Genomic DNA, 23,231 nt, shown 5'->3' with positions numbered 1-23,231 from the left:
GGAACATAAGATGGAGGGCCATCAAAGAGAATTGCCACTGGACAACTTTAACTGAAATATAGGGTCATGAAAGGGGAGCATATGTAATAATCATGGGAAGGTAGGCTGGAAAACACATTGCCAAGGGTTTCAAGTGGCACCTGGAAGAGATTGCATTGTATTTATCCTAGCAGCATTTGGGAGCAAGTGAAAGTTATTAAGCAGAGGAATGGCAAGCTTTGGAAGGTTGTTTTGGCAGCTGTGTGGAGGATGTATCTGAAGGGAAAATATAAGAAACCAAGAGTCCCATTAGAATGCATTTGCAATAGCCTAGGTCAGAGGTGCTTAGGGTCTGAGTTAGGCTGGAGGTTATGTGAGTGGAGAGAAGGGAAAAAATGTTAGAGATGCTGTGGAAGTAGTATCAAAAAGACTTTATAATTGTAAAGTAAATGTAAAATTGGAATGCTAAATTGAAATACAAATTGAAACCATTCCAGAAACAACAGGAATAAGGGAATCTTTGCTAGAGTCTGAAGAAGCTGAAGAGCTTCTAAAATGAGGAGATTTGATCAGGTTCTCCCACGCATTTTAGTTCTTACTTTTAGCCACAAACACCTCTCTAAATAAGTGATTATGTCATAACCCAGCATCTGCAATGGAAAAGGGCAAACAAAGAAGGAACCCTATAAAAGTACTTCTGTATTCAAAAGGGATATATTAGAAGGTAGTCTTTATCAGCTAGAGACTAGGATAGGTTGTTGTGGGTCTCCAAATCTGAGTCCAGATTTGGGTGATGATATAACAGTTCCCACATGTGGCTTTTCCTTTTGATATAGGAAAAAAAAATCTCATTTCTGATGTGTTATTGATGTTTTCTCTTTTCTGGAGGTTCCATGATGATGCTTGGTGGGGAACAAGGCTTTATCTGGTTCTAGATCAGTGATTTGAGATCTCTGAGTATAGTGAATGGAGGAGGGAAATCAGAGTATGAAATCTAGTATTTCCTCATTTTTTCAACATTAGTTATATGGGAAGGGGCATGTAGGGGAACTCATCTATGATCCTAAGTGCTGTGGAGCTGTTTGGGTCTAGGTAGCTGCTTATCTATGAAGATATAGCTGTGGAAAGAAGGGGAAAATTCCTTAACTAGTTTCAGAGGTGAAAACAAAATAAGGCAGTATGCAATCAAGACAATATAAATCAAGTCAACAAGCATTTATAAGTATGCAGTATAAATTCAGAATATATTTCTAATACTTCTAATATCCTGAAAAGGTTAGAAAGGCATCAATAATTAATATAGGCATATATGAATGGGTGTATGCATGTATCTGTGTTCTAGAGAGCAATATCACTTCATTTACATTTCCCAGTGGAGAGATGGCACTTGTGATTACAGAATTCTAAGAAACAAGCATAGCCTTGTACACATTATAACAAAGGATTATAGAAACTACAAATCACACTCTATGAAATGAATCAGGGCAATTATTTCTAAATGAATTACAAGAAAATACAGGCTGGAGAAGAAGAAAGAGTCAAGGATGAAGGCTAGATTGTGAACCTGGGTGACCAAAAGGCATGTGGTACCCTCAACATGAATAGGGAAAAAAAATAATGAAAGGGTGAATTTAGGGGAGAAAATAATGAGTTCTTTTATAGACATATTGAGTTTGAGATGCCCATGAGACATCAGGCATAGATGATGTCCAACAGGAAGCTAGTGATATGGGATTGGAACACAAGTGAGAGGTTAGGACTATATATGTTAACCTGAGGATCATTTGCATAAAGATGATATTTGAACCCCAAGGAAACTAATGAGGTTGCTGAGAGAGTGGGAGACAGAGAAGAGGGTAAAGGGCACAGCCTCGTAGGATAGCCACAGTTGGGGTATGGAATATGGATGTAGCATATGTATGATTCAGCAAAATAAGAGTAAAAAAAGAATGTATTTGTTCCCTGAGTGAGCCTGTTTGGATTTCATGGAGGCTGTATCTCGTAGGTCTGTTTAATGTAAACCATAAAGGGACCATGGACAGAGCAGCAAAGCTGAGTCTTTATGGTTTTATATTTGAGGGCAGTGAAGAACTCTGCTTCTAAGGTGGTCTCTTCATTCCTCTGCATTAGATCTTTGAATGCTGGGCAACACTGGCTGTAAGGGTAAAAAGGATAGCGCAGCCTGTGGTTAACCTTCCAGGTTATCATAGCCACCATGCATATGCCTACATGGCCTTCTTATCTCATATATACATATAGCTTTATAGGGTGGGCCCCTTATTCAGGGAGGCCTTTAAAAAGTTCAGGAATATGACAAGCAAGCATCATAGTAAGTCCCATTTAATAATTTCTGCCTATACTTGGCGGTCTCCTCTATTGTAGTATACCGCTGTATTTATACTCCACACATCACTACGATTCACTTCTGATTGAATAGACATTCAGCTTGGCTATGTTTTATCTTCCTCCACCCATATGAGTTGTCAGAGAAGTACTTTAGTGGAAGTCTTTTATTCCAGGTTGGTAAAGTAATTTTCTGTATTGTAAGCAGAATTAGAGACGGTCAGTGTTGTTGCTGTAATGTTGTCTTATTGTAAATCTGACCAGTCATATCGAGTTTCTTCTTATCCGTGGCTCTCTTAGGAAAAAAAAAAACAAAACATGATCCACTCAGCCTTTTCAGCTTCTGATCTTCTCCTGACCTTTCACTGAGCCTTTGACTGTACTACTCCATCAGTCCTGAGGTCCAAACTGCTTGGGATTTCAAGGGGACATCCCCATAAGCAAACTGTTTCAGGCCTGAATGCCAACAGCAGGCCTTTGGTGTGCTAGTGGGCTCTACTAATGCATTCATAGCAGTGGATTTAAAAATTAACAAATAAATAAGCAGAAGGAGGAGATGCACGAAGAAAAAAAGAGGGAGAAAAAGAAAAAAGGCCTGTGTGGTGGAGAGTGACAGCATGCTAATGAAAGTGTCACCAGACATTTGCTCAGGCTCCAGGGGCTACTCTTATTTGCCTTTACTTATGTTGACTACTGTGCTACATTAAATCATTTCTGTTCCTTTATTTCACCCGACGTAATTTAGTTTTTTGAAATCCCTGCTATAAGTGTGGTGTTCTCATTGTTATGAAATTAAGTATGGACATTTTACATTTGTTAACCTCTCATGTTTTCAAGTGAATTTTATGCTTTTATTTCTTTTCTTTTTCACTTAACATAGAAAAGGATTACAGTCTTACCATTTAGACTCAATTAAAAAATGTTGAGTAAAAGATGGTACTTTCTGGGATCCGGTGAATCCGGATTCACTGTTTTCTGTATCAATGAAGAGAATGAATCGATGAAAAAGCACTTATTAAAGTATTTGCTCTGTGCAAAGCACTGGTCTAAGTGCCAGAGGTACAAATGGAAATAAATCCCTGATATCAAGGAACTCACTTTCCAGTTGGGGAGACAACGCATGCAAAAGGTTTCAGTTTCAAGTCAGCTGAACATTTGCCAAAAGTGTAGCAGTCAAGCAGACAGTAACATATTTTCTTTAATGTCATTTCTATTTATAACACCATATCAGTTTCTGATGTGGAACCATTTCACAGTGCTGAGGACCAGGAGGAGAGAGCTCACCCCCCTCACCTCCCCCCATAGATTAAGTAACTATGACAGCTGAGGAGATGGGGACCATCAATGCCTTGGGGGTGGCAGTTGATTTTGGTTGGTTGGTGAGGATGCCAGGCTCTTCTTCATGAGTAGTTCCCTTCAGTAATGGTTGTGGGGTAGAGTGGGAGGACTGGAAGCAGGACAGTTGGTTTGGAAGCTAATGGAACCCCCAAGTTTCTTTGCTTTTGGCCTTTTTCTTTTGATCTAGGCTGTCTTCATCAGAGTCTAAGGTGTAGTGATGGTGGTTTGTCCTTCTTGGCATATCCTGTCTCCTATCTCTCTTGATGCTCTAATACTTTGTCATGCTGCCTTACCTTCTCTCATAATTTAGGCAGTTAAATGAATGAATAAACGAATGCAGTGGTCAGTATGGGACTTTGTGGCCAAACTAATGTGGTCAGTGGAAAAGTTGTCATAAATTCAGTCAGTGAGCACCAAACATAAAAAGTGCAGCTATCATCATCATCATCGCTTTTGCACTAAAATGATATGTTTTGTAATTAATGTGATATTCCTCTAACTTGGTCTAGTGCCTGGATGCATCTTCCCAGAGTGGATCTAGGCTTCCTTTTCCTGTCACACAGCTCATCACAGAGCTCCAAGTAAACTCTTCCAGTGACTGTCCCATGTGGAGCACAGGACAAAACAAAAATCAGTTTCTAGAAATCAAAGTTGTCAAATGTGAGGCATCCATCAGAGGTAAGGTAAGGTCAAAGGAGGAATTTATCCTCAGATCTTCTACCTGTGAAATATTCCATAACAAGCCTTAGGTGGCTCTGTTCCAGACCTGGAATCAGAAAAACCCAAGTTCAAATGTAGCTTCAGACATTTATGAGCTGTAATGACCCCTGACGAGTTATGTAACCTTCATTTGCCTCAGTTTCCTCAACTGTAAAATGGGAACAGTAAGACCACCTACCCTTCCAATGTTGTTATGGGAATAAATTAAGATAATATTTGTAAGTGCTTTGCAAACCTTTAAATGCTAAAGAAATGTCAGCAATTGTTAGCCTTAGGTAGGGGCTATTCAGCTCAAACTTAAATGCCTCTCTTTATTATTTGGCATATACATCTCAAGGAGTTATATGCCAAATAAACTTTGTTGCCGAGGTAGGATCAGTAATGCTAAAAATTAAATGCTCAAAATGGAGAGATTAGGTCTCTGAAGTTGAAGGAGGGGTCAGTGAGGGTCTACTAATTTACTCCTCTGCCCCATTTATTTGAGGACCTCCCAGGGATATTAAAAATCATAGCATTATGGAATAGCAGGGCATCAAAAGGCTTTAGATGCCTTTTAATTTAACCCCCTTCACTTTACAGATGATGGGGAAACAAACCACCAAAAAAATGACTTGTCCAAGATCATATGGATAGGAAGTTACGGAGCTGGGACTGCTACCCAGCTCTGGCAGTGCAGTTGTTTACCAAAGCAGCAGCATATTTCAAGGAAGACTCTGCTCAGACAGAGGGAAGACCTAGGCCAATCATTTCTTTACAACCCTAAATCTACTAAAATGATTTTATAATGCAATCCCTGTTTCCAGAGAATAATGTTATATTTTAAGTATAGAAAAAGAGACTGCTTAAAATTCACTTAGCTCATTGTGTGTGAGAATGTGTATCTATTACTATTGTATAAAACACTTCTGAGCCCCAGGGAACGCAGAACACTGAAAAGTGAAAGTTGATTGCATTGTGTTAACAAGGCTTCCTTCCCAGACTTTTTTCATGGTTGGCTGAGTACACAATGTTGTACTGTGAGATACGAATTCTCAGGTAAAGTGAAGATTCATGGAATGGAAGAGAAAGGATTGTTGATATATCCTAAGAATACATGCTATTTATTAAGAGAAATGTAGCCCAGATAAAGCTCCCAGGTTTGTTTTTTTTTTTTTCTAGAAGCAATTACTTCCTCTCTAGTTACAGTCTTTTAAGCTCATCTAAAACAGGCTGAATCTAGAATGAGAGGGTATGGAGTCATATCCTTTCTTTGCCACTTGCTACCTGCATGGTTTAAGCAATTCATTTCACCCTTAGGGGCCTCACTTTCTTCATCTGTAAAATATGGGGGCTGGACTAGCTGCCCTTGATTGTTCTTTGAATGGCATTAAGTATTCAGCAATATGTAGCTAAAGAGAGCTATTCCCCTCTTATTCCAGAATCAGAAGGATTTTAAATGTTCCCAGGGGAAGACTTTTGCCGTATGACAGGACCAGAAAAACAATTGTAAGAAATGTCAGCACTGATTATTCGCATTTGTATAGTCTCCTGCTTATTAAATAATCAAAATCTGAACTTTGAAGACAAAACTTATTTTGCTCATGTTATTTTTCAGTCATGTCTGATTCTTCATGACCCAATTTGGGGTTTTCTTGGCAAAGGTACTGGAGTGGCTTGCCTTTTCCTTCTCCAACTTATTTTACAGAGAAAACTGAGGCAAACAGAGTTAAGTGACTTGCCCAAGGTCACACAGCTAGTCAGTGTCTGAGACTGGATTTGAACTCAGGTCTTCCTGACTCCAGGCCTGATATTCTATCCCCTGCAGTGCTTAGCTGTGGTACAAGATCTTCTCTTTCTAATTTTTATGTTCCCCTACCAGTATGTAAGTTCTTGAAGGCAGTGATAAGCTTACTTATTTTTGTCCCCTGACTCCTTATGGAAGGGGTTTAAATGTTTATTGAATGAATGAATTGAAACTCTTTGTAGTGCCCTTATTTACAGTTTAGTCATCAGCACATGTATTATTGTGGGCTACAATGTGGCAAATCTAGGCTCTTGGGGCATACTGCTTTATAGCGTGGGTTAGTTACTGTATGCTGTTATAGCACTGAGTTACAGGGTTGTAATAGAAATGCTTTAAACATTCCTAATTTTTATTTTATGTATTTGAGCACTGAGTCTTAGATAAAGTAATTTATTTGTTTAGCAATATATTTGTATTATTGCACAAGCTAGTAGCAGTCCCAGAAGGATAAGGAAGGCTCGTCTATGTCTAATGAGGACCTGGCACATGCAGAGAACACTTGTATCAGGGTTTTTCTGCATTGAAAGGCAGGAAGCCTGTTTCTAGGAGAGTCCTGAGGATGTGTAAACAAAGTACTTTAGGAAGCCTGTGGAGCATATGTAGACATTCTGTGACTGGTTCCAATCCACTAACTATGTGTTGAAGAAAGGGCTCTTTGGCTGGCTAAAGGGGCATTTGAAAAGGTCTGTTGGTCACTTTTGCTCACTGAAGTGTCTGGTGAAAGACAGTGCTATAAGGGGAGAGATTTTTGGCCTTGATCTCTCCTTAGAGATTTATACCCTTAATCCTTGGTTTTTAGGAGTTGGAGTCTAGGATTTTGACAGTTCCAAAGGTCAGAAAGGTGCTCTGGTGTTTGGGCATGCTAGAACCAGTGTGGTAATGGTGACCTGAGAAAGAAGGAGTGAACTTTGAGACCCCAGCTCAGCAGGAATAGAGACAGGGACTCTTCTGGCAGAGAGGTGTTGTCACTGTTGAATGCAGACTTGGTGGGGTCAGTTCTACAGACCAACCAAGCTAAGTTTTGAGTTTATTCCTCCCAGAGATCCAGGTGATATAAGGGAGACTATGAACAGTTAATGTCCCCAAGGTTATGGGGGAAATGTTTATACTTTATTCTTGCTACATCTTCAAAGTAAACATTCCTTTATGCAAGGTATTCTATGCTCATTAAGAGTCTTAATGAACAGTGGAGGGGGTGGGGTAGGAGGGGAGAGCACTTGGGGTGAGGGCTCAGTCTAATGGATATCACTCAGGGGCTGCTCCACAAACTTCCCAGGATACCCTAGCACTGTAAGGGTCCAGTGTAGCTGCCAGGCTTTGGAAGAGAGGGCCAGAGCATCCACAGCATATGTATAAGATACTTCCACAGGCCTCACCTAGCTTGACACTTAGAAAATGAAAGGATTGAGATTAGATAATGGAGGAGTTCTCATGAGTATTTTCCAAAACGTATTAAATAACTTGTTCAAAGTCATATAGCAAGTTTAATGCTAGAACTAGAACTCCTGAATTTCAGTTCAGAGGCTTTTCTGTCATATCACCCTGTCTCTTTCTGTTCCTTCTCCTACCACTACATTATTTCAGACTCTTCCTATACATTAGACATGTTTTCTTAAGAAAATGTCTACGCTGAAAAACCATAAATAAATAAAATGTTAGGAGTTAATAATGGGTTAATTGGAGCATTGGTTTTAAACAGTAGAAATCTTAACATTTTGAACTTTATGCTGGGTCTTATTGAAAGTTTAGTGATTCATTACCATCGATTTCTTTAACATTTTCTGCCAACCCATTAATCATTAAGGCTACTCTTGGGTATTATGGGTGCAACCCTAAGCCTTAACTACTATTTAGAGATACGTAGTCTATAGATATCCCCAAAGACAAGTAGGAGAAATGGTAGTCAGATTGTGAAATAATTCAGTGGCGAAACTGCAAACGTTCCTGCCCAATAGCAATGACGTTCTGCCCAGCCAGGCTTGTTTACAGATCTGACATTTAAGACCTGTAACAATCTGACTCTAACCCGCTGTCATGGCTTTATTTTCAACTCTCCTAATCTATGATCCAGCCAAGTTGTATATCTCAATGTTTCCTTCTCTTTCCCTCTATAGTGCTCCAGGGTATCTAACTATTACAGCCCTCTGTGACCCATGAAACATTCTTTCGGCAGGCTGTCTCTGTTATATAATAGGTGGTTTGGGAGGTAGCTAAGTGACAGAGTGGGCAGAGTACTCGACCCAGAGTTAGGAAGATCAGTGATCAAATCTATGTGTGACCTTGGGTAAGTCACTTAACTACATGCTCATTTCCTCAACTACAAAATGGAGATAATAATAGCACCTACCTTCCAGGTTTGCTTTGCAAACCTTAAGATATTATAGAAATTCCTGCTGCTGTCACTTGATTCAGCGTACCCTCTATACTCAGACACCTGCCACTTCTTAAAGTTGTTTCTTTTTTATGTGTGTTTGTATCTCCATCAGGTCTAACTGGTAGTTTTACTCTAAGGCATATGGTGCTTAATTTAATGTGTACCACATAGTAAGAGCTTATAAATTTGTAATCTGATTGATTTATAACTTTATATTCTGGCTTTTTCATAGTCATATTGTATGCTCTCATTTGGGAAGTGCTGTTAAGGGATTCTGTAATGTTTGTCACTGATCAGAGTTACCTTGTAATGCTAAAGATGAATGGATTCAGCAAGCCTGACATTTACTGATTTATTACAGGAAACTATGGGTCAGCTAGGTGGTGCAGTGGATAGAGCACCAGTGCAGGGGTCAGGAGGACCTGAGTTCAAATTTCACCTCAGACACTTGATACTAACTGTGTGACCTTGGGCACCCCAACTGCCTCATCCTGGGTCATCTCCAGTCATCCTGATGAATGTCTGGTCACTGGATTCAGATGACTCTGGAGGAGAAGTGAGGCTGGTGACCTGCACAGCCCTCCCTCATTCAAAACAGACTCAAGTGCAAGTCATGTCATCATTTCTCTGATGGCATGGTTTTCTTCAGCAACGAAGGATGAACACACACACACATTAGAAACTATATAATATCTTATACCTTTGTCTAACCCATTTATTCCTCTCCTTGGAAAATGGAGCAGAATATCTAGGTTAGAAGAATCCACATTAGTGTCATAATGAGGCTGAGCTGTAATCCTAATTGACTTGGATGGGGCATACCCACTAGTCACCCAATTGAGTGTTCCAGTATGAGTGTTAATGGACATTGGAGAGGTCCATACAGAAGTAGATGCCATAATACATTTTACTACTTAGCTCTTTACTAGATCGGAAACCACTTGAGGACAGTACATCATTTTATCTCTATATTTCCAGCTCAGCACAAGATCCCTTAATAAAAATGTTTGTGGCAATGTTTCACAGGCTCCTTAACCAGCACTTAAAAGTACATGACTTTCCTTCATTAAGCCCACATGAAGATAGAGGATTAACTAGTCATAGGACTCTAATTTGCCCAGTGAGAGTAAGGAATACGAAGGTATAAGCCAAAGGCACAAGGGCAGTAGTCCCTTCTGTATAGGCGCAAGCACTGGATTATGAGTCCAGTGATCTGAGTTCTATCATGAACTCACTGTGTGACCTTGAGGAAGTCACTTAAACTGTCTAAGCCCAGGATTCATCAAATGAATGCGAAAGGTACTTGGCTGATTAGGGTACAAAGAATGATGAGCATTAGATACTGCGTGATCTCTTGCTCTGAAGAACTCTATATATGACTATGTGCCGTGGTGGAAGTAGGATGGAAATAGGAGGTGGGAGGTTTTCTTCTTTTGAAACTCCCTAGGTTTCCCCTGGAGGTAGGGATTATCATAATAACAGTAGCATTTTTATAGCAGTTTAAGGTTTGGAAAGTGCTTTATATGTGTTATCTCATTTGATCCTCACAACCTTATAAGACAGGTACTATTATTATCAGTACAGGTTAAGAAACAGGCTGAGAGAGGTCACACAGCTTATCTAATCCACATAGTCAGGGATGTCGTGTTTTGATTCTTTAATACTCAATATATTTAAAAATTCATTTAGAAAAATTCTAGCAGTTGGCATACTTTATGAATTTTCTACAGAAAAAAAAGGTGTACTTAAAAATTGATCTGTGAATTACTCCCCCTTTCCTTGTCTTTTCTTTCTCTGTATGCACAGGGAAAAAAACCCCCAAAAAACATGGTGTTAAATGAACGTTCTATCATAGTACCAGCCAGAAGATGGTGCTAAGTGCCCAAGGTTTTGGCTTTTGAACTAGGCAACTTAAATAATAGTTACTTTCAGTTTTTCTCCTTGAACTGTAGAAGGCAGCATTGTTTAAGATTCCTCCCTGTCTTCAAGTTCATATCTAAACCAGCTTTTCCTCAGGTTCAAGGTTATCGGTAACCAGCTTTAAAAAAAACCCACTTTTTCCTCCATCCCCTGGCAACCCTACCTTCCACCTCCTTTCTTGTTCTGTTGCTTTATCACTTACAAATTTGTATGAATAAAGAATTCTTTACTTAAGCCTCCTTTATTTTATTCTACTGTTTCTACATCTTACATAGGTCTCCATAAGTGTAATGATTTTTCCTTTGAGCCTCAGCATACTTCAGATCCTCCCCCAAATTCGCTATCCTTCTCTCCTGTTCCTTCGCTTAGTTTCTCATAGAATGAATATGATAATATATTATGAAATTTCTTTAAGACTTCTAGGGGTAATAGAAGTGTACTTTCAGGATCTGCTAGTTTAACAACCATATTTTCTAACATATATTCTCCTTTTTTGTTGTTGTTGCATCTAATTTATACTGTAGTGACACCTAAGGCAATTTTAATTTCTGGGTGGGGTCTTCTGTGGCAGTCATTTTCACTTTTTGTGGTTTCTCTTGTTCTCACCATTTTGCTAAAAACTTCTTTCTGTTGTAGCTGCGTCTTTTGGGCCTTCTAAGTAACCCATCGTCTCATCTGCAAACAGATATTTCATCCACTTCTTATCAAGGTTTATTCCCTATTTCTTTTTCTTGTCTTGTTGCCAGTATAAAAGTATTCAACATTATGTTGAATAACAGTGAGGAAAACAGATAGCCTTGCTTTATATTGCGTTCAGATAAACGTAATGGAAAATTATAGTCGCATAAAAAATGACAAATGAAAGACAGTGAGATAAAATGGATGCAGACCCAGATTTGGAATCAAGAAGATATGAGTTCAAAACCCACCATGCAGATAGCTATGTGACAGTGCACAGTTCTGGAAGCCCTCAGTGCAGGGAATTACCTCATTCAATACAATCACACACCAAGAACAAAAGTAAGATAAAAACAGAAAGGGACAAATATGAGGAAGAAATGAAGAAGTATGGAAAGACTTGTACTTATAAAGAAAGTAGAATGGAAAGCACAGTAAATACTCTAACGACAACTTCAAGAGCAATGAAATTCTGGAAAAATTCACAGAAAACAAAAAGAAAAATCAAAAGAGAATGGGGAGTCAAAGTCATTTCTTAGGACAAATTGTAAACAATGGAACTTGGTGGTTTCTTGTGCTATATTTGATGTTGATCTTGTCCTTATTTGTAGATTTGCATATATATATATATGTATATATGTGTGTGTATGTATATATACTACTGGTGGCCAAGTTTATGAAAAAAGGTTGTAAAAATGCTACACTGTATCATTCCAAAACAATGCGGAAGAACTAAAGCTGCTCACATCGTGCTACACTTTTTAGACTCTTGTAAAGCATATGTGAATCGCAGTTTCTCAGAGTTGAAAAGTGCCTTTGATGTTATTTAGTCCAACTGACAGATGGGCTAACTGAGGCTCAAAGAGGATAAATAATTTACCTAAGGACCTATCAATAGTGAGTGACAAAACAGGGACTCCAAATGCAGGTCTTTTGACTTCTGAAGCAGTTTCTTCTGGTACCTTGTACCACCAAAGGAAGCTACGTATAATGGACCCAGAAAACCTGAGTTTGAATGTGGACAAGTTCTTCTCTTCTAAGAGCCTCGGTTTTATAAAATAGGGATCCTTCTGTCTTCATTCTCTTCCTCACAGGATTACAAGGATTAAATCAGTTAACATATGTGGCATTAGCAGAGTAGCTAATAGAGCTTCTGAAGCAAGGAGACCTGCTTTTAAAAACCATTAAAAATCATTGTGTGATCCAAGACAACTCTGAAGGACTTGTGATGAAAAATGCTATCCACCACCAGACAAAGAACTGATGATGTTAGAATACAGATTGAAGCATACTTTTTTACTTTATTTTTCTTGAGATTTACTTTTTTTTTGAGGGGGTCTGTGTTTTCTTTTACAACATAACTAACATGGAAATTTGTTTTGCATGATTGCACGTGATTATAGACATATATTATACATATATTGAATTGCTTATCTTCTTAATGAGGGGGATGGGAGAGAAATTGGAATTCAGAGTTTTAAAAACAAATGTTAAAAATTGTTTTTACATGTAATTGGGGAAAAAAATACTAAACAAATAAACCCCCACCCTACTGTGATACCTTTTCCATTTCTGGGCACAACCTTTAGCCAGAGCTTCCAAGGAGAAGGGAAGGTAGTTACTCTTGGCCTATTTGCTATCCTGATCCATGGCATTCCAGCTTCTGTCTCCATGCTCTTGTATAAGCTATTCTCCATGCCTGAAATGTTTTCCTTTTGCTCCTCTACCTCATGAAACTATTCCTTATTTTCAAGGCTCAATTCTTAATGTTTCCTGCAAGAGGCCTTTCCTGATTCACCTCCTGTTTGTAATTGTTCTTACAATACCACCTTAGTAAATACTTTTTATAAATAAGCTACTTACAGCTGTCTGATTAGATTGACAATCATCCCCAAATCATGGAGAGGCACAGTGGTTGGGTCTTATTTATATATAGCCTTAGCTTAATTTCGGTTTCTTGAAAGCATTTGTCATCCTCAGGGCCCTGTATGTTTCATGGGTCTAGTCAGTGTTTGGTGAATCAGAGGGATGGCAAACAGCCTTTCTTTCCCATGAAAACCTCAATTTCACAATTCTCATTCTTTTTCATAGCAGTGTGGGGCATTGGCTGAGCAAATAAATCAAGTTACCCCATATTATAAGAAGGTGAGAACAAGTTTCAACTAACTGATCAGCCAAAAACTTTAGACTGAGTGTGAAAAATCCTTTGATGAACTGGATAATTGGACAAATTTAGTCAAATCCCATGGGGTTATTTATAAAATAGAAGATCAGTTCAGAATAACCCATGTTATTCAAGTATCAAGTAGGGATTCCAGCAGAATGGATAGGTAGAGGAGAGAGAGAGAGAGAGAGAGAGAGAGAGAGAGAGAGAGAGAGAGAGAGAGAGAGAGAGAGAGAGAGAGAGAGAAGGGAAGAGGGGAAAGGAGGAGAGAGGGAAAAAGAGGGAGATCAACTTAGTTAAACCCCTTGAGAAGGAACTGCTTTGAGGAAAGAGGAAACCTTCATCTTTTGCTTTAGATGGGTTGATGGTAGTATTTTCATTGGGAGCATTTATTTTCTATGGGTGAATCTTCTGTACCCTTTCATCTTCACTTAAATGTCCCTCTCCCATTTCAAGCTGCTCAAGTCCACAACTGAACTTCTACTTGCATCAAGACCTTTCTCCCAGCTTCCCTGTTTTTTGTTGTTGATGGTTCCACCATTCTCCCAATTACCCAGACTCAAAGCACTGAAATCATCTTTGACCTTTCACTCTCTTTTACCTGTCCTCTCCCATTGCCAAATGCTGTCACTTTCACTTTACAAATTCTCTTGAATCTGTGCCCCCTGTTTTTCATTCCCATTGCCACTAACCCGGTCCAGGACATCATTAATTCTCAGACTATTGTAATAACCTTCCAATTGATATCCTTGCTTCCAGTTTCTTCTCTCTCCAATCTATCATTCACTTAGCTGCCAAAATAGTTTTCCTAGTGCACAGATCTGATTACATCTCTTCCCTGCTCAGAATCCTTCAGTTGCTCCTTTTGGCTCTCCTTCTTCATCTGCCTGGCCTTGCAATTAATTTACAGCCCCACAGCCCATGCACAGCTGGCTTCTAACAGCCTTTTCTAGCTGTATTTTACAATCCGCACACTATACTTTCTAATCACATTGGACTACTAGCTAGTGCTTGAACTCAACCTGCTTGCTCCTACTCATGTACATAAACATAGTCTGACTCCCCACATAGGGGACAAGATCCTTTCCTTCCTTCAAGGCCCAGCTTATGGCAAAGCTTCTTAATGAAGTCTTCCAAAATGGAAATGAGCCATCTTTCTCTAAATTTTCCTAAGGCATTTTGTTTGGATCTTTCTTTTACAGAATCACATCTTAGTTAATATTAAAGACTATAATATGTAGTGGAAAGAATGATAGACTTGGAGTTAATCCATCAATCAAATATATATTAAGTGACTTTGATGTGTCAGACGTTGTGCTCAGTGGTAGGGCTAAAAAATTTAGGAGGGTCTCAGTTTTGAATCTTGGCTGAGACACATAATATGTTGCATAACATATGTATGGTCACATATACTTGGACAGACAAATTATTTACCTTCTTTGATGCTGAGTTTCCTAATTTGTGAAATGGGGACATAATTTCTACTATTTAACCCACAGGATTATTATGAGGAAGGTGTTTTATAAATATGAATTACTAAGCTTATTTGTGTATCATTTTCTTCCAGGGCAGCTCGGTGGTGCAGTAGGTAGAGTGCCTGGTGTAGAGTCAGGAAAACACATCTTCCTGAATTTAAATTTGGCCTCAGATACTTTACTAGCTGTGTGACTCTGAGCAAGTCATTTTGTCTCAGTTTCCTCATCTGTAAACTCAGCTGGAGAAGGAAATAGCCAACGAGTCCTGTGTCTTTGCCAAGAAAATCCCAAGTAGGGTCAAGAAGGAAGAGTCAGACATAACTAAAAACTAAAAGACTGAGTCATTTCATTCAATTGTATTATAGACCACTTTAGAGAGGTGATTGTCATTTTTTATCTGCCTGGTACGGTGCCTTAAACAGAATATTTAATAGATACTTTTTGAAGAAAAATGAATTTGAGATTATTTTGCAGCTTGGGTATAGAGTGTGCTTACTCCTTAAGGAAAATTTAATTTGCTTATTTTGGAATGGATTCCATTTTGTTTTCCAAACTTTATTGCCCTTATGATTTTCATCCAGAAACAGGAAGGCTGGATGGACTTAACATGACTGATAAAATACCTAGTTCCAACAACTTTTTATTATATATAAATCTTTCATAGGAATAAGGGTCCAAGTTCCTTATACTATAACGACTGAATTCTGACCCCTCATTTTGAAGACTTCACATACACTTTCTAACAAAAAAAGAGATCATATCAGCCTCCAACCATATGAAATACAAATAAACCTATTCTTTGGGTTTCCTTTTAAACTACTTGGCAGATGAAATATGCCTTTGTCATGCTCCCCCCATCCCCCAGCATTTTAAACTGTTTTTACTATTGGAATAAAAGGTATGTGACCTTTTTTAGAGATGACAGACATCAGCTAAACCAAGAGGCAGCTGCTTTTCATTTCAAATACTGCCTATCTAAATTTATAGTGCTGATGTGGAAAAGGTATGAAGTCAGGTATGAAGACCAGAATATATAGATCAAAGCAATGATGCTCTTGAAGCCAAGCCATGAATACAAAAAGGGCCATTCGACTCAACCACAATCCATTTTGATAGTATTAACTGATGCATGAATGTCACCTTAAAATCATGACATGCCATGGGGCAAGCACAACTAGACAGCAGTTCATATGAAAAAAAAATATTTAAGGAGTTTAGTGAATAGTAATCTCAATGAGTCAGCTGTGTGATAAGTAGCCAAAAGAAAGCAATCCTAGGATACGTTAAGAGGGACATGATGGGACTAGGGGGCCACTGTAAACCGCCCTAGTCAGACCATATCTGTAATACTGTGTTTAGTTCTGTATTTTAGGAACATGATGAATAAAAGCGGTAGTAACAATAGCCAATGCTCCTGGGGCTTTAATGTTGAAAAAGTACTTTTGTTATCTAGCTTTAGCCTCATGACAACACCATGTCACTCTCCTGATTTTATTGATGAAAGCTGGCATTGGAGTTTATACTTGATTTACAAGGAAAAAGTGAGTTATCGAAGGCTTTTGGAATGGGGAGTAGACTGAATGTAACTGTAACCATCTCATGGAGAATACCTAGGGCTTGGCTTGTGTTGAACCCTGACTGCTTCTGATGTTTATGCTTTGGCCTCTCCTTAAAGCGCATGCACAACCAAGGGCTTCTGGTTAGTTCCCATGTGACATCACCCTTTGTAACCTTGTTCCTTCTTGCAGGAGAAACCTGCTCAGAAGAGAAAGAGAAAAGAATGAGTTGTTAATCCCTACCTGCTTCCTTTCCCAGGCATTTTTGAAGGGATTGTTCAGCTTTTCCAGGGGAGGATCTCTTTGTGGCCTGTGTAAATGCTATAGGTGGTACAGTGGTTAGAGCACTGGGTTTGGAATCAGAAAGATTCATCTTCATGAGTTCAAATCCAATTTCAGATACTTACTAGCTGTGTGACCTGGGCAAGTCACTTAACCTTGTTTGCCTTAGTTTCCTCATCTGTAAAGTGTGCCAGAGAAGGAAATGGCAAACCACTCTAGTATTTTGCCAAGAAAACCCCAAATGGATTCACTAAACCCAGACATAACTGAACAGTAAATACAGTTAGAAAATGCTATGTTTGCTATGGTGTGATTAATACTCACTATCTTATCCTGCATTCTGCCTGAATACCTCCAGTGATGGGAGTTCACTAGTTCTCTTGTACACTTTTCTCTTCTTTTCCTCTTTCCCCCTGCATACTCATCAAATGCTAGGTCTGCCCTCTGGTGCCAGATAAATCAAGTTTATTCTCTCTACTGCATGGCAGTCCTTAAGAAATTTATAGAAAGCTTTCCTATTCTCCCCACCTCCTCCCAGTTCCTTTAACACATATATGGCATGGTTTTTTTCACTCACCATCCTAGTGATTGCCTTTCATCCCTATCCAATTCAGCTTGCCACTTTTTCTCCTAAAATGAAGTCCAGAACACCCTACTCCAGTTATGAGTGTGGTCTGACTAGGCAGAGCCCAGGGACCCCATTTCCTAAACCCAAACTCTAGGCTTCCCTTAAGTGTTGAATAAGATTATATTGTGCTTCATCTTTATTGAGTTTATAATTATTAAACTCCGCAGATCTTTTAACCATAAACTGTTCAGTCTAGTCAAATCAGTCCCATCCTTTTAAAAGTCTATTGAGTAGATGTCTTTTGCTGCTCAGCCCCTTTTGACGTAACTTACCCTCATTAAGTGGAAGGAAGGGAATTCATCTGCTGGCAGCATATAGGATAGACTTAAATGTGAGTGAGACTGGAGTAAGCAATGCCTGGAAGAGAAAGGTAGCAGAGGGGATATAAAGGAAGGGAAAGAGAGGAGAGTCATATTAGGGAATGATTAGCAGAGATTGGTGGCTGATGGAATATGGTGAATGCCAGAAAGGAATGATATCTCTGAGGCTTCATTGGAGTTTTTAAAACTGGTAGCAAAAGCTGGGATTCAGACATAGATCATCTGACTCTGAGACCAGGTCTCTTTCTAATGTATCTCAACAGCATCAGAGGTAGGAATAAACCTGTCTTTTGATTCAGGTGGTTGCCTTTTATTCCATAACATGCTTCTATTTTTCCTGCTCTGGATCTCAAAACTTGACTTTGCTTGAGGCTTTCTTATTCCTTATCTGTTTTTATGACTACATTCATCAAGCAAGGAACTGCCAAGTTTGGACAAATATTTCACGTTAAGAAAAGTAAACCTCAGTACAGTATAGGGCAGTGCTCATTTGGAAGGAGAGGACTTGAGTTCAAATTCTGCTCTGCTACTTATTACCTGGCTCACATTGGGCTTGGGCAAGTCATTTAGCCTCTCAAAGCCACACTTTTTCACCTGCAAAATGAGGGTGTTGGAGTAGGAACTCTTAACGTTTCTAAATCTAGGATTCTAAGTATTTCATTTTTAAAAATTCATACTTAATTCATTAGAAGATAATAGGTAATATTTATCTAGCACTTACTACGTGCCAGGCTTGTGCAATTCTTATCTCATATGATGCTCACAACAACCATGGCATTTAGGTGCCATTTTTTTTCCTTGTGTGTGCTTCAAATAGTATTTTTTCCAACATTTACATATCAAGAACATTTTTAGCATTCATTTTTAGAAGATTTTTGAGTTCTATTTTTTCTCCCTCCCTCTTCTGAAAATGGTAGGCAATTTGATATAGTTTGTACATATGCTATCATATAAAACATATTTACATATTCATCATAGTTATGAAAGAAGAAACAAGATCAAAAGAAAAAAAAACATGACAAAGAATAAAGTAAGTGAAAAAATATGCTTCCATTTGCATTCAGAGTCCATCAGTTCTTTGTCTGGATATGGACAGCATTTTCCTTCATGAGTCCTTTGCACTTGTCTTACATCATTGTGTTGCTGAGAAATGCTAAGTCATTCATAGTTGATCATCACACAATATTGCTCATACTGTGTACCATATTCTTCTGGTTCTGTTTATTTCACTTTGCATCAACTGGTACAAGTCTTTTCAGATTTTTCTGAAATGTTCCTGTTCATCATTTCTCATTGTATTCCATTGCATTCACATACCACAGTTTGTTTCAGCCATTCCCTAATTGATGGACATCCCCTAAATTTCCAATATTTTGCCACCATGAATAAAGTTCCTATAAATATTTTTGCACATGTAGGTCCTTTTCCCTTGTTTATGATCTCTTCGGGATATAGACCTAGTGGTATTGCTACATCAGAGGGTATGCTCAGTTTGGTTGCCCTTTAGCCATAGTTCCAAATTGTTCTCCAGAGTATTTGGATCAGTTCTTACCTCTACCAGTAGTGAATTATTGTCCTAATTTTCCCACATCCTCTCCAACTTTTATCATTTTCCTTTTTTATCATATTAGCCTATCTGATTGGTATGAGGTAGTATTTCCTTCTATCCTGTTTTCCCTCTCTCTCCTTTTACCCATTTCTTTTTCCAATTTTTCTTCTACTTGTCTTATATGAGTTTTAAGCTCATTTTAGAACTCTTCCATGAGTTCTTTCTGGGCTTGAGACCACTTCTCATTTTTCTTTGGGATTTTGCCCATAGCTATTTTGCCATTGTTGCCCTCTTCTGAGTTTGTGTCTTGGCCTTCCCTGTCATCATAATAACTGTATGTGGTCAGGTTCTTTTTTTTGTTTGTTAGCTTTTTGCTCTTTTTTTGCCTTTTTCCTTTCTTTAAAATTTGACCTCTACTGCCAGGGTGGAAGGGATTCTGTCTCAGGCTTCTTGTGGCAGTGGTTACAGGTCTTGGCTGTTTATTTACCTGGTGCTGCACTAATGTTGCCCTGAGGCCTATGAGGGACCCTCGTATCTAGTGCTGTATTGAGGGGGTGGGGTTGGAGTGGCTAGCACTGCTGGAAGCTGTAGAGGGCTGGCAGCTCACGTGATGTTGAGCTTGTATCCTAGTGGTGATATCTGGCCTGTGCTGAGTCCAGGTGAAGTTTTTCTGCATTTCCTTGAGGCAATCCTGAAGCACTCAAAGGTATGGCCCCTGGTTGATGCCTTTTTGCCCTGGGCTGTGCTGAAGCATGTGGTGGTTCTTGGGTCTGGAGTCTGCCAGATGCCCTGGCATGTTGGGGGTCCTGAAGTTCGTGTCTGCCTGCTCCGCCACCCTGAAGCTCAGGATTTCCCTCTGGTTTGCTGGGATGCTTTCTATTTTGGAATATGCTTCCCTTTGCACCCAAATGAGATGAACCTTTCTTACCGATCCTCTAAGTCTCCAGGCTAAAAAGACACCTCTACCCCATCTTTCTGCTGTCTCTACTATTTCAGTATTTGCTCTGGGGTGCTATTGTATGGTTCATTTGAGATGAAGATTGGAGAGCTACAGTGACTTACTGTTTACTCTGCCATCTTGGCATGGATAGGTGCTATTATTTTTCCCATTTTATAAATGAGCAAAATGAGTTGGACAGAGGTTAAATGACTTGCCCAGGTCACACAGTTACTAAGCATTGGAGGGTACATTTGAACTCAGATCTTCCTGATTCTAGGTCCAGGGCTCTACCTACTGTGCTACCTAGCTGCTGAAAAAATATATACACATATATTTTGTACATATATACATATTGCATATAACTAGTGACACATATGTATATATGTGGGTATGGGTAAATATATACAAACATAAATTTATAAAGACATGTGTATCCATTCTTGGTTTGTTATAAGTAATAATAGCTCTTTTACTTTCTGGAGACAAATTATATCCCTTCTATGAACCTTGATTGTCCTATCTCTAAATTGGGGAAATCACTGGATTAGAACTGGAAGATTCCTTAGTCCATACCTTTTGATTTTGCAAATAAAAAAACTGAGGCAAATAGAGGCTAAATGACCTGTCTAGAGTCACACAGGTTTCAAGTATCAGAGTTGCCCTCATAATTCTTGCAGGATCTACTTCATAGGATTATTGTAGGGAAAGTACTTTGGCCAAACTGAGGGGTTCAAGCACTTTATTCTTTATTCCCATCATATTTCACTTGCACAGTTTTCAGAGAAACAGTGTCAGAAACTTAGAACCAAAAAGGACCTTAGGCATCATCTAATCAAAGCCCCTCATCTTACAGACTAGTGAGCTGAGACCCTGTATCAATAAGCTTCCCAAGGTACACAGGGGGGTCTGCTGTCACAGGTTCTTAGATCTTCATTCATAAAAGGAAAGCAACTTTCAAGGAGTTAACAATCACTTTAATTAAGCACATGTATCATTCCTTTAACTAAGTACAGATATCATTGTTAGTTCAGAGGAGTCAGCATCCTGAATTTCAAAGAAAATACAGAGAAATCGAAAGATCAACAATCATGGCTTCCTCTGCCTGATCATAATTCAACACAACAGCTGTCTGATCATAGTTACCAGAGAGGGAAGCACTGACATCCGGGTTTTCAAAGCTGGGTGGGTTGCTTAAAGCAGCTTCTCAACGTCCTCTTCTATCACTCAAACCTTCTCACAAAAACGAAACCCCAAAGTAAAACCTCGTCCTCCGAGTATTTATACACTTTTTAGAGCCAAAGGGCATAACCCTCTGACCCAGTGCCTCAATAGAAAAAACAAAAGGTACTTGGGACCCTTCTACAAAACAACTCTCCTAATCAAGCTTCCCACAATGGGCAGGCCCATCAATGGGTGGGAAACATCTTCTTTAATCACATTATTCAGAGGCACTTTTAGTAAAACAAAAACAGCAAAAAATCCTAATTTGATTGCCATCACAGGCCCAGAGATATGATAGTGACTTGCTGAGGCCATACCAGTAGTAAGTAGTCAATCTCATGTCTGCATGTCTCCATATTGCCTGAGGTAATCATAAAGAAACTTTAGGAATCCCGAGTTTGGCCCTTAGGCTGTCTGTCTGTTTCTTTGTCTGTCTCTGTATCTCCTCTCCTCTCCCTCTCCCTCTCCCTCTCCTTTTCCCTCTCTCTCCCTCTGCCTCCTCCCTCTGTCCCTCTCCCTCTCTCTCTTCCTTCCTGTATGATGCTCTGGGAACATTTATCAACACTTGAGACTTTCTTTCCAGAAGGAACCAAAGGATATGGAAAACACATCCATCACTGATCAGCTTCTAAGGACAGAACATTTTGGACTTGCATCCCTTATCAACAGGAATGCCTTCCTAAAGTCTGTTAACTGGAGAGATGTAATACACAGAGAGTAAGTGGAACAAAGGGCAAGCACACAATTTATTCCTGGCTTTGCCCTTTTCACCTATTTAGGTTGGTGTTTTGAGTAAAATCTCATGAAAGCCTTTTAGTTATTTCACTTAAAAAAAAAAAGAGAGATCCTTCAAAATCTCTCCAAGGTACTTCACCTTTTGTATGACCAAAGACACTTGCTGAATGAGGACAGGAAGTCATAAATGATGGTCAAAATATGTCTTAGCTCGGTTGTGATGAGTGCTTCAGAACACAGAATTTACAACCTCATATTTCAGCTGAGAAGCAGGGGAACAAAGATGAGTGGAGCTTCATTTTCCTGTGTGAATCGTAATGTTAGAAATTCTTAAGGCAAAGGAAATAAGCACCAGGAAGGGAGCAGGCAGACTCTCTTAACTTTTGCATAATAATCTGTTTTCTGGTTCATGTGCATGTCTCCAGTGACAGATGAAAGAGATATAAACTATTGATTGCCTGTGTTTCGAATCCACTGAATAGGATCCCTGTCCTTAGCTTTCTTCAATACCCTTGTGTGATTTTGTTACCCAGATCCTTTAAATAAATACGCTATAGCTAATGTGCTTACAATGAAGTCACTTGTTTAAATTATTACTGTTTTTATTTTCTTTGTTCCTAGTGTACTTGCATTTCATTCCCCCAAATCTGTCCATTTGCTTAGAAATGTGTGGTAAATATCCCATTAATCCCGGGAAAGTACCTTTGCAGAGGTTTCAGTGTAGATTGCTATAGAGTGTTTAGGTATTTAGAACTTTCTTTAAAGGTAAGGAGTAGGGAGGAAGCATGGTATAGTAGAAATAAGAATAATAATAGAAATAAAAATAAATAAGAATATTTCTGTAGTACATTAAGACACTAGATGGATATAGTGCTGGACCTAGAGTCAGGAAGACCTGTCCAGAATTGACTTCTGACTCAGAAGCATTCTAGCTTTGTGACCTTGAGCAAATCACTGAGCTATGACTTTCTAATTTTTGAAGTGAAAATAATGATACTGGAAGTATCTCCCTTGTTGTGAAGCTTAAAAGAGAGAATGAATTTTTAAAAGTGCTTTTAAAATAAAAAAGTTTAAAAAGGCTTTTAAAGTATTAAAAATATATATTTTGAAAGTTACTTGCCATTAGACAAAAACTCCTATACAGAGGGTGGTTGTTAGTACAATCACAGAGGCACGGCAGATTATCTGGATAGCAACAGTAGTTTGTCCTTCATTCTCTCAGAGGA

This window comes from Notamacropus eugenii, chromosome 6, assembly GCF_028372415.1.
Source record: "Notamacropus eugenii isolate mMacEug1 chromosome 6, mMacEug1.pri_v2, whole genome shotgun sequence".
In the NCBI taxonomy this organism is placed as follows: domain Eukaryota; kingdom Metazoa; phylum Chordata; class Mammalia; order Diprotodontia; family Macropodidae; genus Notamacropus; species Notamacropus eugenii.
Note: the sequence above shows the minus strand (reverse complement) of the source record.